Here is an 11,714-nt window from a genome sequence, read left to right as displayed (position 1 = left end):
TAATTTTAAAAAAGATGTATAGGATAGAAAGGCATGGATGGGATGGGAAATAAAAACGGCTGACCTCTCCCTCTGGGGATCTGCGAGCCTCTGCTGAGGTTTTTGTGTGTGTGCGTTGATGGGGGGTTGGTACTTGAGATCAGCTTCACCAAGGGGCAGACCCAGCTCCATCCCTAGGCCCAGGGAAATGGGATACCTTGCTGCTCTGAAATGTTGATGAGCTGTGGAGGGGTGAGGGACAGGGGAGCAGATGGAATTCCTGGACAATTGTTCCGGCTGTCACCAGAGAGGATAGGCTAGAGGGAGCCCTGGATAATTTATGGAGGGACAGATGCTTCTCCGGAACCATCTGGCCAAGAGAGGCCTGGGCTCGGGGTGGATGAGGTCTTTAGGTCTGAGGAGACTCCTGGCCTCCAGCCTGCCTCTTTTCCTCTAAGTGGCCTGCTTGGTGCCCTGGGACTTTCCTAGGATGGCTGTGCTGCCTGAGGACCCAGCTCCAGAATTCCACCTGATTCTCATCTCACTCTCTCCTTTGCTAAGTCTGGGGCTTGTCTTTGCTACTATTCCTGATAGGGCTAAGTGGGGCCTTAAGGTCATGTAACTTCCACCTATGCATTTTCTTATTTTATAGTATTTTCAACCCTTCTTCTCCACCAGTATATTCCAAAATCTGTCAATCATTTACCTACATACCATTTATTCATTCAATAAATATTTATTGGCCGGGCACAGTGGCTCACACCTGTAATCTCAGCACTTTGGAAGGCCGAGGCAGGCAGATCACTTGAGCTCAGGAGTTCGAGACCAGCCTGGCCAACATGGTGGAACCCCCGTCTCTACTAAAAATACAAAAAGTTAGCTGGCTGTGGTGGCATGCGCCTATAATCCCAGCTACACAGGAAACTGAGGTAGAAGAATCACTTGAACCCGGGAGGCAGAGGTTGCAGTGAGCCGAGATTGTGCCACTACACTCTAGCATCGGCAACAGATTGAGACCCTGTCTCAAAAAAAAATTAATTAATTAAACAAACAGAATAAAAAAATTATTGAATACCTATTACGCCAGGCATTGTTTCAGACACTGGGGATGCTGTGATGAGCAAGAAAACTTCCCAGACCTCTGGAGTTTGCTTTGTAGTGAGGAGACGGTCAATAAACAAACAAATATTTAATATAATGTCAGATAATGATAAGTACTATGAATGAAAACATTAAAGCAGGGTAAAGGAGAATAGGGATGCTGATTTAGATTGAGTGGCCAAGGAAGGCTTCTCTAAAGTGATGACGCTTGAGCAAAGACACAAATGAGAGTCAATATTTGGAGGAAGAACATTCCAGGTATGGGGAACAGCAAACTTAGAGACCCTGAGGCAGAAATATGCTTAGTGCATTGGAGGAAAACATGCCATTTATTCATTAGGCAATTACTGTGTCCCAAGCACCTGCTAGGGAGTGTGAAGATGAAATCAAACATAGTTTTTGCCCTGAAGAAGCATCAGGGCGAAAGTGATATAACATGTAAATAAATAATTACACTGCACGGGACAGCTACAATAAAGCTATATACAAGTTGCTAGTGATGCCCAGCAAAAGGAGCACTAAAGGGAAGGCTTTCTGCAGGAGGTGACATTTGAGCTGATGGTTTGAAGGAGTAGGAGGAATTGATGATGCAAGGGAGGAGGAGAGAGATTAGACATCTTAAGGTCCGATGTCCTGAAAACAAAGGACAATTTGGGAACCTGAAGTCCCCAGGAGAGACAAAAAATGAGGCTGATGAAAGTGGAAGAGGCTGGATCATGCGGATGTATGAATGCCAAACTGAAAAGCTGGTTTTATTCTTTGGATTACGGGGAAGTAGTAACACGATTCTCTCTCCCACTGTATTTTTTTTTTTTTTTTTTTTTTTTTTTTTTTTTTTTGAGAGGGAGTCTCCTCGCTCTGTGGCACATCTCTGCTCACTGCAAGCTCCGCCTCCCGGGTTCACACCAGCCTCAGCCTCCCGAGTAGCTGGGACTACAGGCGCCCGCCACCACGCCCGGCTAATTTTTTGTATTTTTTTAGTAGAGACGGGGTTTCACCGTGTTAGCCAGGATGGTCTCGATCTCCTGACCTCGTGATCTGCCCGCCTCGGCCTCCCGAAGTGCTGGGATTACAGACGTGAGCCACCGCGCCCGGCCCCACTGTATCTTTGAGCTGTGTTCCCCTATTCCTTTTTTTCTTTCTTTCTTTCTTTCTTTCAGTACTAGAGTCTTTCCCCGCTTCCTGCTATTGCCCGGCTCCTGATACGTCCTTCCTTCTGCGGCCAAGCCTCCAATCCCTGCTTTCAAGAGAGCCCCATCTTTCGCCATCACGTAGTGTGCCACTTCCCCAACCCCAGGCCCTGCCCCCATGGCCCCGCCTCCGATGACGCGGGACGCCAAGTGCGTGGGGATTCCCGCGGCCCTGGCCACTACCCGGCCTGCCCCGCGGCAAGATGGCGACCTGAACGCAGCTGGCAGCGGCGGAAAGTTTGTTGTGGGGTTGGAGTAGTCGGGCGGGGAAGCCAGAGTTGGGGGGGATTGCGGGGGCCCTAGTCTGTAGTAGGGGCGAAGTGGGTACTGGCTCCAGGGTTGAAAAGAGGAGATGGAATGGAGTAAGGTCCGAGGCGGAGAGGAAAAAAAGGAGCTGGGGCGGACCGGGGCCCTAGGGTCCAGCGGCAGCCCTAGGGGAGGGAGATTTGGGGTGGGGCAGCCCGAAGTAGGTGTTCTGCGGGTGCTGGAGAAGCAGAGTCACAAGTTGGAGGAGAATTTCTTTAGCCGCGAATAAAGAAGCCTGGAGCGTGGGATAGAGGCCCGACTGTATCTGACCGGCCAGAGGGGAAAAGGCTATTTCTAGTAGGGTGGGATAGTAAGGAAGAGAGATCTGGAGGATGCCGGGCAGATCTGCTAAGGAGGGAACTAAAACCAGTCAAATGACACTCTTCTAGGCTTAGATCAGCCTTTCCACAGCTCCTGTAGCAGCATCTGCCCCAATTTCAGCAGAAGATTCAGGTGCCCCAGGGACTGGAAGAAATTACATTGTCTACTTGGAAAGAAGAAGAAATAGCGACTTGCCCCAGCCCAACCCCAGAGCGGGTAAGGTGGCTTCCAATGACAGGTTTCTGGCTGGCATGCTCCCTGGGAGGAGGATGCATGGGCTTAGAGTGATGCCAAGAATCATTTGGTCTGAGAAGGGCTCTCTTCTATAGAGGTTGTCCTTTGTCTGAGGTCCTTAAGTTAGTGTTTGGCGTAGATTGCAGGCTGACTTTTGAGAGTTGGTGTGGAATTAAGCTTTGTGTGCCTTCACCTATGCAAGCAAACCTGGACAGAGGCCTAGAGACCAGGCTGAAGGATTTTAACACATCCCTGTCACAAGCAGTTTCCTACATGCTCATTGTTTCTGCTTCAATTTACCCATCACATTTTCACTTTGGAGTCCTGCCTGGAAGTGGAGATTTGTGGGTGACAGATGGTGGGGAGTCATGAGAAAACAAATTCTGATCGCGTTCACTGACCATTTAGGTACTTGCTGTCACCAACTCCTGAATTCATTCTCGCTGCCTGTCTACTTTTGCTCTTTTGGTAAGAAGGGCTCATTAGTGTTCCTCTGGGGATGTGGATTTTGGTGGGGGTATCAGAGGTGAGGGAAAGGCAGGTTGGGATTACGGAGAAAAAATATAGAGCAGTTTCTGGTAAGAGATCAAGCAGACTGATGTAAAGCTCTGGTAATGTTTAGCACCTCACTCCCTATCCTTGAGATCCCTAATATTTGAGAGCTGCTTTACAGTTGGACAAGTGTGGTGATGGAAAGAAAGGATCATGGAACTTGCTCTTTTCTTTTCTGGTAGTTTTTTTTCTCTCCTCTGTAATCTTCCCATCAGACCACTTTTGAAAAAATCAGTTTCACTAGCCAAACTAAGCATGGCCTGAGAGGTAGTGGATTTGGTATTGGAGAGAAAGGAAGGGGACTGGAGCCAGAGAACACAGTGAATGTGGCCTTCACTTCCTTTGGTGAGTGTTATGCCCTAGCCAGAGTTGGGAGTAGCCTTCTTATTGAAGCCTGCTTCAGGATCAGCATTGCTTCATGGTGGACTGGGAGGTCTTGTTTGATCTAACACTCTTCATTAACTATCTGCTCTCTACTTCCCCCCAACCAAAGGCTTACTCCAGACAGAACAACCCAAGTCGCTGTTACTAGGTCAGCTTCAGTACCTTTAGGTATCTGAATAACTGATGATATGTAGCTGTGACTCCATTTCTGACGGTTGAGAACCTCCTTTTCCTGAGGACAATTTGTGCCCCCTTGAAAATTATAATTGTAGTCACCCAAGGGTAGTGTGGTGAACACACATCACGGTTAATAGCACTGACTCTGAGCCTGGCATGGTGACACATACCTGTAGTCCCAGCTACTTAGGAGACTGAGATGGGAGGAGCATTTGAGGCCAGGAGTTTGAGACTGCAGTGCACTATGATGACACCTGTGAATACCCATTGTACTCCAGCCTGGGCAACGTAAGAGATGCAGTCTCCAAGAAACAACAAAAAAAAGAAAGCACTGGCCGGGTGCAGTGGCTCACTCCTGTAATTCTAGCATTTTGGGAGTCCGAGGCAGGCGGATCACGGGGTCAAGAGATCGAGACCATCCTGGCCAAAAAGGTGAAACCCCATCTCTGCTAAAAATACAAAAATTAGCTGGGTGTGGTGGTGCGCATCTGTAGTCCCAGCTACTCAGGAGGCAGAGGCAGGAGAATCGCTTGAACCCGGGCAGTGGAGGTTGCAGTGAGCTGAGATTGCACCACTGCACTCCAACCAGGAGACAGAGCGAGACTCCATCTCCAAAAAAAAAAAAAACAAAAAAAAAACACTGACTGCCATTTGTAGCTCTGTGACCTTTATTAATTGCATAGCTTTATATGCCTCCGTTTTCTCATCAATCAAATGTGGGTAGTAAGAGTATCTATCGCATAGGGTTGTTTCGAGGGCAAATTAGTTAATACATTAATATGCTTACCCAGTACCTGACAGTATGTTTTAGTTATACTAGTCAGATCTCAGCACTAATTTCTGCTTCGTGGTTGAACCTGCTGTCTGTATAGCATCTACATTGGTTTGGGCTGCTAGCCTGATGTTAAAGAGATGAAGCAGAGCTTTTGGATAATACAGATTTTTTTTGTTGTGAGAATATCCTCATTAGGCTATTTAAAGCAATGTTAAAATGCCAGTGATTTCTTGTTTGAAGCTGTGGGGCTCTACAATTATCTTTGCAGTTGAGTAATGATGATAATAATAACAATAGTGGTGCTTATTGAGCACATTCTGTGCCTAGGATTGTTGTAAGGGCTTTTCATGTATTAACTGATTTAATTTTTGACTTTTGTTTTGAGACAGAGTCTCGTTCTTGTCGCCCAGGCTGGAGTACAATGGTGCTCTCCTCAGTGCAACCGCCAGCTCCCAGATTGAAGTGATTCTCCTGCTTCAGCCTCCCAGGTAGCTGGGATTACAGGTGCCCACAACCATGTCTGGCTAATTTTTGTATTTTTAGTAGAGATGGGGGTTTCACCGCATTGGTCATGCTGGTGTCGAACTCCTGACCTCAGGCGATCTGCCCACCTCTGCCTCCCAAAGTGCTGGGATTATAGGCATGAGCCATCGTGCCTGGCCAATTAATTTAATTTTCATAATCATATGAAGTAGATAACTTATTATCCCTGTCTTACAGATGAGAAAATGGAGGCAGAGTGGTTAAGTAATTTGTTTAAGATCACCCAGCTAGTAAGTGACAGAGCTGGGATTTGAACCTAGGCAGTCTAGCTTCAGTAGTTGAGCTTTTTTTTCTTTAGGTTGATATCAAGTTAACTTAAATATGCCTAGTGGCAATTTGTGTCTCTTGTTTGTTTGACTGTATCCTGGTTCATGTTTGTCAAGATGGTTAAATGTATATCCATATTGTAGTAGAAACTTTTGATTATTTAAAAAAATGTTTAGGGACTGAGTTTTTCATCACAACCCTCTTTCCTCTCAGAACTAGTAACTGGTGCATGGGCTGTGGGGAGGGAGCTTCTGTGCCATGTCAGCCAAATCTGGGCTGTCTTCATGATTCAACTTGGTGATGTGATGCAACTTTGGGCCTGGGTTGAGTGGGCAGACTGACATTAGAATCTACACTGAGCACACCTTAAAGGGGTGTGTGTGTTTATTAATGTAGATGTACATATAAGGCTCATTTCTAACTTTGATTACTGACATGAGCAGTTGATTAGCCATAGTAAATATTAGATTCGTAGTCTGGATATAATTTTTTAAAAAAAAACAAGACATCACCCCCCCCAAAAAAACACAAAACTTAATGTCTTTCCTGAATAAAATTAATAAAATTTAAAACAATAAATAGTAAAAATAGAAAGTAGCAAACTACACAGAAAACAAAACAAAACAAAAAAAACACATTTTTATATAGCATTTTAAATAGCTCCCTCCCCTCAGCTAGAGGGGAAAATGGAAAACAAATGTGCCGCCGAAGAAGCCTGTGTTGTTTGAAGAAGGCCCTGGCAGCGGTGCTCAGACTCTCCCTTTAGCCAGGCAGGAGGCCCAGTGTAGCCTTGAGGCAGAGGTGTGCCCAAGCTTTGATTGACTGGCTTTCCTTTGCCCTGTATTTAAGACTCACTCTCCTCCTCCTTCTGAGTCATGTCCTGTCTATTTAACACACCCTCAGGGCCCTTCTTTTTCTTCAACAAATGACTCTACCCTGCCATTAAAGTAGGCGCGTGTCTGTCATTTAATTAGATTTCAGGGGAATTGGAGGCTCAGGACTTGGGCTTTCCCTGGGAACTCTGCGCTGGCCCTCTGATGACCTTTCCTATTTGTTTGGCACATGTGATTTTGAGAAGCCGACAGTATCTGTCAGACGAATTGCTCCCCACTCCATGAACTTGGGAGCCATATATCTTAGGATAGTGTACTTTATCTTGCATTGTGTGGCAGTCAGCGTGCTGAAACGTGTTATCTCTGAAGAGTATACCTTTGTACTTTGGTAGAAGTCCTCAAATTTTCTGGATGCGGGTCACATTTTAGTCAACTATGGAGTTGCAAGGTGAAGGATGATGTATTTTGAGCTGATTCTTTCCTTTTACTGTTTTCTTTGTTGTGTAAATCGATTCTCATGAGTGCCTCTTATTCAGGTATTTATGAAGCCAGTCCCTTCACTTCCTTCTCACCACCGTATTTTGAATGCCAACGACCTCTGGGTGAAGGAAACTTCATTTCTCATCTGGATTCAGCCTCTTAAATAGCTCTCTGAACTGACCTCATTCTAGCCTCTAGATCTTTGCATATACTGGTGCTACTCCTTTGCCTTCCTTTTTGTCCTTCACATCTCAGTTTAAATGTCACTTCCTTTAGGATTTCACCCCTGCCCCCTTGAGTGCCCTTCTGTGCTTCTGTCTGATACTTACGCTGTGTCATAAGTGCCTATTTACTTGTCTGATTCTCATAAGACTAAGTGCCCTGAGAACAGAGACTATGTCCTATTCACTACTGTGTTTGTAGCATTTAGGACAGTGCTGGGCCGTAATAGGTGCTTTTTTTTTTTTTTTTTTGAGACGGAGTCTCGCTCTGTTGCCCAGGCTGGAGTGCAGTGACCGGATCTCAGCTCACTGCAAGCTCCGCCTCCCGGGTTCACGTCATTCTCCTGCCTCAGCCTCCCGTGTAGCTGGGACCACAGGCGCCCACCACACCCGGCTAATTTTTTTTTTTGTATTTTTGGTAGAGACGGGGTTTCACCGGGTTAGCCAGGATGGTTTTGATCTCCTGGCCTCAGGTGATCTGCCCGTCTCGGCCTCTCAAAGTGCTGGGATTACAGGTGTGAGCCACCGCGCCCGGCCATAGATACTTTATGATGTTATGGTGCATGTAGAATGAATAAAATGTGGTGAGCAGTCTCATCTCATGCCAATCTTCTATGGTGCTGTCAAAATTATTTTCCTATACAATAGTCTTCCTGGCTGGGCATGGTGGTTCACGCCTGTAATCCCAGCACTTTGGGAGGCTGAGGTGGGTGGATCACAAGGTCAGGAGTTCGAGACCAGCCTGATGAACATGGTGAAACCCTGTCTCTACTAAAATACAAAATTAGCCAGGCGTGGTGATGCACGCCTGTAATCCCAGCTACTCAGCAGGCTGAGACAGGAGAATCGCTTGAACCCAGGAGGTACAGGTTGCAGTGAGCCAAGATCGCTTAATTGTACTCCAGCCTGGGTGACAGAGCGAGACTCCATTTCAAAAAAAAAAAAAGTCTTCCCTTAGAAATGCCATGAGTTCTTCCTTACTTAAGTTAAAGCCCACGCTGTCTAGCTTGGCATGCCAAAAGGCTCCTTATACTGGTCCAGACCCAGACCATTAGCCTGAGTTGCTGCCACTCCACCTCATCTGTCCTGTGCTTCATTGCTCCCAAATTTCTCACTGCTCCTGAACCTGTCATGGGCATCCATTTACCTTCATCTTCTTTGCCTGTGTACTTCACTCAGTCCGTAATGCTCACCTCTGCCTCTGAAACTGCCCATCCCCTAAGACCCAGCTCCTTTGTCACCTCCAGTGAGAAGCCTCCCCTGCTTTTCTTTCCTCCTCTTGGCCCCTGCAGCATTTTCTTTGAACCTCTGTTTTGGCACTTACCATGTTGTTTGGTGAGGGCTCTGTTTACTTGTCTGTTTCTTTCACTGGGCTGATCTCCTGTAGACAGGGGACTTTGCAGAGCATGTGGTGGAAAGGAGTTTGTGGGAATGGTAATGAATAGTGTGAAAGAATCTGATTGTGGAGCTAGGCCGACCTGGTTTAAATCCTAATTCTGCCACTCACCACCTGTGCAACTTTAGGCAAGTTCCTTAACCAGTAGGATTCTTGGTCTCATCTTGGTCTCTAAAATGAGGTTGGCTGGGTATAGTAGCTCACTCCTGAAATCCCAGCACTTTGGAAGGCTGAGGCAGGAGGATCACTTGAGGCCAAGAGTTTGAAGCCAGACTAACTGTGCAACATAATGAGATTCTGTCTCTACAAAAAACATACAAAACTTAGCTGGGTATGGTGGCTTGTGCCTGTGGTCCTAACCCTCAGGAGGAGGCTGAGGTGGGAGGATCACTTGAACCCAGGAGTTTGAGGCTGCAGTGAGCTATGATTGTACCACTGCACTCCAGAATGGGTGACAGAGCCAGACCCAATCTGTAAAAAAATTAGAAACAAAACAAAATAAAATAAAATAAGGGTGATATCTTTCTTGCAGTTCATAGCAAGTTATGAACTCATAGTTCATAATGAGTTCATAGCTTATAGCATGGTGCCTGGCATATAAAGGACACTTGGGGCTGGGCACGGTGGCTCACGCCTGTCAATCCCAGCACTTTGGGAGGCTGAGGCAGGTGGATCACCTGAGGTCAGGAGTTCGAGACCAGCATGGCCAACATGGTGAAACCCTGTCTCTACTAAAATACAAAATTAGCTGGGCATGGTGGTAGGCACCTGTAATCCCAGCTACTCGGGAGGCTGAGGCAGGAGAATCGCTTGAACCCAGGAGGTAGAGGTTGCAGTGAGCTGAGATTGCGCCATTGCACTGCAACCTGGGGCACAAGAGCGAGACTTCATCTCAATAAATAAATAAATAAATAAATAAATAAATAAATAAAGGACACTTGGTAAATATTTGTTGAATGAATAAATTTCCCATTTTGGCGCTCTGCAAATAGGAAAAGGTTTTGTTCTATTAAATCTAAAATAAACCTTTTGATTTCTGCCTGGTAGCCAGGAGCATTTTGAGGTGGGAGTAAAACTGAATCTCCTTTCTTGTGATGAAGCAGTAAAAAAGATGAGATTAGGAACATCATCAATGAGCAGTCTGTGCAAAGATTGTTGGTATTTCTCCCCATCTCTTGTTTTTTTCTTTTTTTCCCCCGAGACAGAGTCTTGCTCTGTCATCCAGGCTAGAGTGCAGTAGCGTGATCTCAGCTCACTGCATCTTTCACTTCCTGGGCTCAAGCAGTTCTCCTGCCTCGGCCTCCTGAGTAGCGGGGATTACAGGTACCTGCCACTGTGCTTGACTAATTTTTTTGTATTTTTAGTGAAGATGGGGTTTTACCTTGTTGGCCAGGCTGGTCTTGAATTCCTGACCTCAGGTGATCCACCCGCCTGGGCCTCCCAAAGTGCTGGGATTACAGGTGTGAGCCACCATGCCCGGCCTCCCTATCTCTTATTTTGTGATGACTCCTTTGATGATCGTGATATGCTGGCCTTCTCCAGTCCTGGCGAGGTTGGTGGTGGTGGATTCATAATGTAATTAAGACTGGGGATAGACAGAAAGCTGCTCACAGTGGATGACTGGGTGGAGAGTTTCAGTATCCATGTTTCCCAGTATTTTATGGACAGAAAAATGGGTGAAACTGATGGAACACATCCAGGCATTGAGGAAGCCAGACTTCTTGGCCCCACTTTTCTTAGGGCTTTGATGGTCTTCTTATGCCACAGAACAGGCTTAACTTGGATGCTTCCCACAAATGGGGCTGATAGCTGCATCGTGATCCTTTCTTTGCTTTTTTGTTTCTAGTGTAGTTGATGGGGGTAGTCCTTAGGGCCCCAATTCCTAACAAACACCAAATTAATTTCTTTCCAGAAGTTTCGATCTCTTAAGTGTATAATGCCAGGTGATACTCCAGTGCGAGTTTACAATCAGATAGGGAAGATATGTCTGAGTTCTCTGGATGGCAGCCTTGTCTGATCCTTCAACCCTTGTCCCAGCAAGGGGCCTTTCTGTGCTCTCAAACCACTCAACTATGCTGTACTGGAAGTGACTGTTAACCTGTCTGTCCCCCACTAGGAGTAAGATCTTCTGTCTCTGAAGCTTCTTAGGGGCGAGCTTTTTTACTGAAGGCCGAGCATTTAGGCACTATAGAGTAAGTGCTGAGCAGTGTTGGTTTCTGTGTGACCCAACCCAGTCCTTCCTCGNTTTTTTTTTTGTATTTTTGGTAGAGACGGGGTTTCACCGGGTTAGCCAGGATGGTTTTGATCTCCTGGCCTCAGGTGATCTGCCCGTCTCGGCCTCTCAAAGTGCTGGGATTACAGGTGTGAGCCACCGCGCCCGGCCATAGATACTTTATGATGTTATGGTGCATGTAGAATGAATAAAATGTGGTGAGCAGTCTCATCTCATGCCAATCTTCTATGGTGCTGTCAAAATTATTTTCCTATACAATAGTCTTCCTGGCTGGGCATGGTGGTTCACGCCTGTAATCCCAGCACTTTGGGAGGCTGAGGTGGGTGGATCACAAGGTCAGGAGTTCGAGACCAGCCTGATGAACATGGTGAAACCCTGTCTCTACTAAAAATACAAAAATTAGCCAGGCGTGGTGATGCACGCCTGTAATCCCAGCTACTCAGCAGGCTGAGACAGGAGAATCGCTTGAACCCAGGAGGTACAGGTTGCAGTGAGCCAAGATCGCTTAATTGTACTCCAGCCTGGGTGACAGAGCGAGACTCCATTTCAAAAAAAAAAAAAAGTCTTCCCTTAGAAATGCCATGAGTTCTTCCTTACTTAAGTTAAAGCCCACGCTGTCTAGCTTGGCATGCCAAAAGGCTCCTTATACTGGTCCAGACCCAGACCATTAGCCTGAGTTGCTGCCACTCCACCTCATCTGTCCTGTGCTTCATTGCTCCCAA

At 46.4% G+C, this 11,714-nt stretch overlaps 1 protein-coding gene across 5 annotated transcripts in view; it reads left to right on the top strand.

Annotated features, from left to right (window-relative positions):
- Positions 1-2,402: 2,402 nt before the first annotated feature.
- Positions 2,403-11,714, top strand: part of TJAP1 (tight junction associated protein 1) — a 32,849-nt gene continuing 23,537 nt past the window's right edge. For 2 of the 5 annotated variants that reach the window (XM_017878155.1, XM_017878153.1), the window contains exons 1-2: positions 2,403-2,507; positions 2,966-3,113. The gene's annotated coding sequence lies outside the window, so the exon portion shown is untranslated. Of the gene's footprint in view, positions 2,508-2,965; positions 3,114-3,539; positions 3,600-11,714 lie in introns of all 5 variants that reach the window. The other 3 variants (XM_017878157.1, XM_017878158.1, XM_017878156.1) reach the window with 2 other exon arrangements.

The sequence above is a fragment of the Rhinopithecus bieti genome, unplaced genomic scaffold, assembly GCF_001698545.2.
Source record: "Rhinopithecus bieti isolate Rb0 unplaced genomic scaffold, ASM169854v2 scaffold_9981, whole genome shotgun sequence".
Classification (NCBI taxonomy): domain Eukaryota; kingdom Metazoa; phylum Chordata; class Mammalia; order Primates; family Cercopithecidae; genus Rhinopithecus; species Rhinopithecus bieti.
This window is presented reverse-complemented; position numbering and strand designations above follow the sequence as displayed.